This window comes from Triticum dicoccoides, chromosome 7A, assembly GCF_002162155.2.
Source record: "Triticum dicoccoides isolate Atlit2015 ecotype Zavitan chromosome 7A, WEW_v2.0, whole genome shotgun sequence".
Taxonomy (NCBI): domain Eukaryota; kingdom Viridiplantae; phylum Streptophyta; class Magnoliopsida; order Poales; family Poaceae; genus Triticum; species Triticum dicoccoides.
In genome coordinates this window covers 704,733,495-704,739,846 of record NC_041392.1, presented here as the reverse complement: position 1 = coordinate 704,739,846, position 6,352 = coordinate 704,733,495, and positions in this window count along the sequence as shown.

The window sequence follows — 6,352 nt, the reverse complement described above, 5'->3', positions numbered from 1 at the left end:
TTTAATATTAATGCTTTTTAAAATAATTTTCATAATATGTAATATATATTGATGAAGCACTAATAGGAAAAGGGCTATAAATAATATGGCCACTAATGAAAGGGCTGTAAATAATTTGTGAAACGTCGCTCTCTGCTTCTTCTCTCCCCTGTTTTATCGTGGAGGGAAGAGACGTACATAGAAAGAAATTCAGGGTTCAAACAAGTGTAATTGGAACATTTCCAATTTCCTTGCCAATCAATACAATAAAACATAGCAGGAATTAATCTAAATTGGGGCTCACGATTAACGCCTCTTTCTATTTGGATTTCAAACAAGGGGACGCCTCTTTCGTTTTCAGTGATAGTGGCACTGACAAGTGGAATGCATGCAGCTGAAATGGATTCACATCTTTGCTGTAAAATGTCATCCATTTCCAGTTCTTGCAGGTGAAAATGAAATGCCACCACTGGATGTTCGAGCGTGACCCTGCCTGCATCTTCTTCTGCAGCAACTGTTATCTTATCTACTACCCACTTTGTGTTCTACGGGCCACACATCTGGTACAGAAAAATTGCTTTTAAAGAATTTGTCATGTGATGCTACATGGGTAGTACAGGATTTCAGGAACTCGGCTTGATTCAGACCCGAGAGGACATGTTGTTCAAGTAGCACTATATCCATATTGATTAGCCACGATGTGTTAACTGTATGTAGTTGTCACTCACTGATTCATGTCAATTAGTGATAAGTTCCCGCCATCCAAGTTGACATCAATCAATGACTAATGCTATGACCTGCCAAAACCTTTGATCCTTATGGTTCAGTATGGATGTGAGAGCAGACGTATGTCCACCCAGGGTGATGCTAATCTTATAAAATAACATACATTTTTAACTCATTTCCCGTTGGTATACCGCGTCGAGCAAAGACGGTGTTTGTCGCATGAGTACATTATCTATCTTTGTCTATATCAATCATTAGTATATCGAGTCTAAGGGATTTATGCTTTTATCGAACATTTTGTTAGCTTTTGACATTAGAGGAGAAGGTTACTCTATTTTATTCTAATGTCGGAAAAGAAAATGAAGGACACTTTTGAAATGCCCTAACTTTGTTCCTTCAGAGTGAGGTCGAAGCACGAGGCATGGCGATGCAGCATGACGAGGCGTCTCGGCGAGGTACTGTTGGAAATATGAACAATTTACCATATAATTTAATCCATAAAAATACTAGATAAAACATGACTATTATAGCAGAGATGAAATAAGTCATGTAATCTAATAGAGAGAACGCAAATAGCATTTACACATATGAACTACTAGAACAGAAAATATATAGAGCAGATACTAGAAGAAGAAATTATAGTAGGTACTCAAACAAGAAGAACATGAACACGTACTGAGCCGAGGCAGTAGCAGTAGCGTTGGCGTTGACGTTGTCACCCATGTTGTTGTTTGGGAAGTAGTCGTCGGCGTTCGGGGTGTCCGTGATGAACATGTCAGTAGTCACGCAGAGCGCTCTCCAAAAATGTTATCACCCTTCTCCCGTACATGACTCAAAGATGTGGGGTTTCGGAGACCTAATGTCCCGACCTGTGGTGCACGCTGCAAGCGGGATGGGAAAGATCGTAGCGGTAGCTCAGTGCTCTGGAACTCGACGGCGTGAGGAAGGTGTTGTTCTCGTGTGTCTCTCTAGAGAGGAGCGACCTCTATTTTATAGGCACAGGAGAAGGAGGCGAATAGACAACGACGGGAGGTGAAGCAAAAGAGGGAGACAAAACTTTTCAGCTTCCTTGTGACCTTTCGTATACCAGTCGTGCGTGGTAAAAATTTAGACAACGGCTCGGCTCATTCCCGCGGCGCGGCGCGACACGTCGTGGCGGGCGGTGGAGGAGGAGCGTGTGTGTATGTCTTCCTTGTTCCCATGCTCATACATGTGGGGAAATAACCTCCCTTATAAGAAGGTTCAACTCCTACTAGGTGAGCAGTATGGGACTAAACTTTAGTCCCACCTTTTGTCTTGCATGGATGAGCTGAGTGGGCCTTTAGGATTTATTATAAATTCTGAAAATGCTATAGGGCTGGCCAAAATAGACTAAATTTCAGCATACAATGATGGACCATGGCAAACTCTCTCCTTCAAGTTACGCTAGCGAACCCATGTATTCGCCTCTCCCCTGCTCGTTGCTCTGGTGCCGGTGGCGGGAAGGGAATCCCGATGCCTATGCTTCGGTTAGTAGTTTAGGTTAGGTTTTTTAGTCATTGCAAGTGCGGCGCTCTGGCGAGTGGCGGCACATCTTCTTCGAGTTTGTCTTCCGGACTTCGACCCTCCTCAAGTTCGGCTATTTAAACATAATCGACCGAGCTCCGATGATAGAATCCTACCGTCTCCTTAGGGTGGTGAGGTTAGGGTTTCTAATCATGTGGCGAGAATTGTTGGCGGGTGCTTCAGATCTTGGCACTACTAGGGAAAAGCCTATACACAGAATCTTACCAGCAGAGCGCTTTAAAATAAGGCGCTGCTGCTAACTAGCAGTAGCGCTCGCGCACAAACCTCGCTGCTGAAATGAATGTATCAGTAGCGCACCCACTCTAAGACGCGCTGTAGGATCGAAAGTATGTCTAGAGGGGGGGTGATTAGACTACTTGACCAATTAAAAATCTATCCTTTTCCCAATTTTAGTCTTTGGCAGATTTTAGCTATCTTAGCACAAGTCAAGCAATCTTAACACAATTCAAGCAAGCATGCAAAGAGTCTATGAGCAGCGGAAAGTAAAGCATGCAACTTGCAAGAATGTAAAGGGAAGGGTTTGGAGAATTCAATCGCAATTGGAGACACGGATGTTTTTGTCGTGGTTCCGATAGGTGGTATTATCGTACATCCACGTTGATGGAGACTTCAACCCACGAAGGATAACGGTTGCGTGAGTCCACGGAGGGCTCCACCCACGAAGGGTCCACGAAGAAGCAACCTTGTCTATCCCATCATGGCCATCGCCCACGAAGGACTTGCCTCACTAGCGGTAGATCTTCACGAAGTAGGCGATCTCCTTGCCCTTACAAACTCGTTGGTTCAACTCCACAATCTTTGTCGGAGGCTCCCAAGTGACACCTAGCCAATCTAGGAGACACCACTCTCCAAGAAGTAACAAATGGTGTGTTGATGATGAACTCCTTGCTCTTTGTGCTTCAAATGATAGTCTCCCCAACACTCAACTCTCTCTCACAGAATATGGATTTGGTGGAAAGAAGATTTGAGTGGAAAGCAACTTGGGGAAGGCTAGAGATCAAGATTCATATGGTGGGAATGGAATATCTTGGCCTCAACACATGAGTAGGTGGTTCTCCCTCAGAAAATGTGTATTGGAAGTGTAGGAATGTTCTGATGGCTCTCTCCACGAATGAAAAGTGGGTGGAGGGGTATATATATAGCCTCCACACAAAAACTAACTGTTACACACAATTTACCAATCTCGATGAGACCGAATTGAGAAACTCGGTCGGACCGATTTAGCAAACCTAGTGACTGTTAGAATTTTCGGTGGGACTGAGATGCAACTCAGTAGGACCGATATGGTTAGGGTTAGGGCATAACGTAATCTCGGTGTGACCTATTACACAAACTCGGTTGAACCGATTTTGGTAATAAGCTAACCAGAGAGTTGGTCAGGTAAACTCGGTGGGATCGATCGCTCATTTCGGTGGGACCAAAATGTTACAAAAGGAAAACAGAGAGTTTACATTGCAATCTCGATGGGACCGATCGCTCATCTCGGTAGGACCGAAATGTTACGAAGGGAAACAGAGAGATTACAACCCCATCTCGGTGTGACCGATCCCTATCGGTGAGACCGATTTACCTAGGGTTTGTGGTAGTGGCTATGACATCTGAACTCGGTGGCGCCGGATAGAAAGAATCGATGGGGCCGAGTTTGATTTTTAGTTTAGGTCATATGTGGATGTGGGAAGGTAGTTACGGGTTTTAGAGCATATCACTAAGCACTATGAAGCAAGAACCTCATCAAGCAACACCTCATCCCTCCTTAATAGTATTGGCTTTTTCTATAGACTCAATGTGATCTTGGATCACTAAAATATAAAATGTAGAGTCTTGAGCTTTGAGCTTGAGCCAATCTTTTTGTCCTTAGTATTTTGAGGGGTCCACTTTCCTCATCCATGCCATGCCATTTATTGAGCTTTTTCTGAAATATTAATCTTGGAATAGTATTAGCTCAATGAGCTATATGTTGTTAGGAATTACCAAAACTACCTAGGGATAGTTGCACTTTCATGCGCTACTGCTATAATTGCCACGACGCCGCCGCGAGGCTAGTTCTAGCAGCAGCGCGCTTGTATGAAGAGCGCTACTGCTAGGGACCATAGTGGTAGCGCATTTACACAATAACCGCTATTGCTAAATTTACCCCTTTGCTAAAAATATGTTACTTCTCAAACTTTCACAACCACTTGGTCTTCATTGAACTATATGTGTAAAATTTGTGGCCGCAATATGAGTCTTCAGCAGTTCCTAAACTGATGAGGATTCATATTGATAAATCAGATTGTACACAAAAAGATTATTGATGACCAATGTATTTTTGATGTCTATTTTTACATGCTGACATATAGCAGTAGCACGCTCTTTGTGAAAGGCGCTACTTCTAGGTCGTTTAGCAGTAGCACCTTTTGCTATAGAGCGCGCGCTACTGCTAAGCCATTCCATCTCCCCCACTCTCCGACCTATCCGATCCACTCACACTCACACTCACTCGATCTCCCGCTCAACCCCCCATGCCGGTCCTCCCCCGTCGCCCCTCCTCCGATCTGCGCCGCCGCCATCTCCTCCTCCTCGCTGGACTCGGTACCAGCCTCCTCCTCTGTCCTCCTCTAGTCGCCACTGGCCGGCCCCTCCTCGCTCCGCCTTCCTTCTCCGTCCTCCCTTCACTCGCTGCCGGCTGGCCCCTCCTCGCTCCGTCTTCCTCCTCCTTCCTACTCTCTTCTCCCTCCTCAAGTCACCCCTCCTTCTCCCTCCTCCCTCCTCCATCCACAACCCCTCCTCCCTGCTACATTTTGATTTAGTAGGCTAGTTGATTTAGTTGATTTAGAACAATTTAATTTAGTTGATTTAGTATGTAGTTGATTTACTTGATTTAGAACATCTTGATTTAGTTGATTTAGTAGGCTAGTTGATTTAGTTGATTTAGTAGGCTAGTTGATTTAGAACATTTTGATTTAGTTGATTTAGTATGCTAGTGGATTTAGTAGGCTAGTTGATTTAGTTGATTTAGTATGCACCATTTTATTGTTATTTTTCTGTACATGGATAGATAGATGCTTTTGTTTTTTTGTAATAAGTTATTTTTTGGCAAAATGTAGATGCCAATTTAGTTAAATTTGCCACTTGTTTTTTTAATCAATTATCTTAGGCAATAGGGGCCAGATGAGATGAAATGTCTTGGTAGTTGGTACCCTTATTTGGTAGATATTTGTGAAAAGTTTTTTCGGCAATAGGTGCCACCGAAATGCTTTGTCCATAAAATTGCTTCTCGCGGAAGAACCAAAAATATCATATGCTACTGTTTTTCTTTCCTGTTAAGTGAATCGTTAATCCTTTGCTCATATTGCTTTAGGAAAATGGTGCCACCACCACCACCACTATGTCGACTGTGCAAGTCAAAGTGCACCAGCAGCCTTGCAACTGGCAAGTTGTTTGGCATCTACTTCCAGCCGAGTTTTCGTCATGCGGCGGTAAGAAATTAGATGAAATGTAACAACTATTTTATTTTTAGTGTTGGCATTACTGCATTGTGTCATTTTGCTTTTTTTACACAGATCGTCCCACGCAATATGAGGTTGAAATTCAACAAACTGACAGGAGACACTGTGACATTTGAGGCTCCTGGGGGGCGTACACTATGGAGGTCGAGAAAGGATGCAATATGTCGCGGATTGGAGGAGATGGATGTGCCCGTTTCCTTGCCCACATGCGTCTTACTGGTGGTGAGTTGATCAGCTTCTCCTTCAGAGCAGAAAGACCCAAGCTGGCTGTCATTTATCTCAACCTGGTGGAAGATGACGAAGATGATGAAGATAATGAGGACCCACTCGATGAAGATGATGAGAACCCACTTAATGAAGCCATCATAGTTCAAAGAATGAGGCTGAGCGAGGAGGAGGTGTGCAACCTATGGAACATAATTCCGCCACGTGATGACTTTGTCGGGGTGCCATTCGTGACCCGCCTGGCAAGTATCATGGTCGATCGGCATGAAATGGTATGTTATACGTACTGCCTGTAGTAATTTGATGATATATATATATATATATATATATATATATATATATATATATATATATATATATATATATAT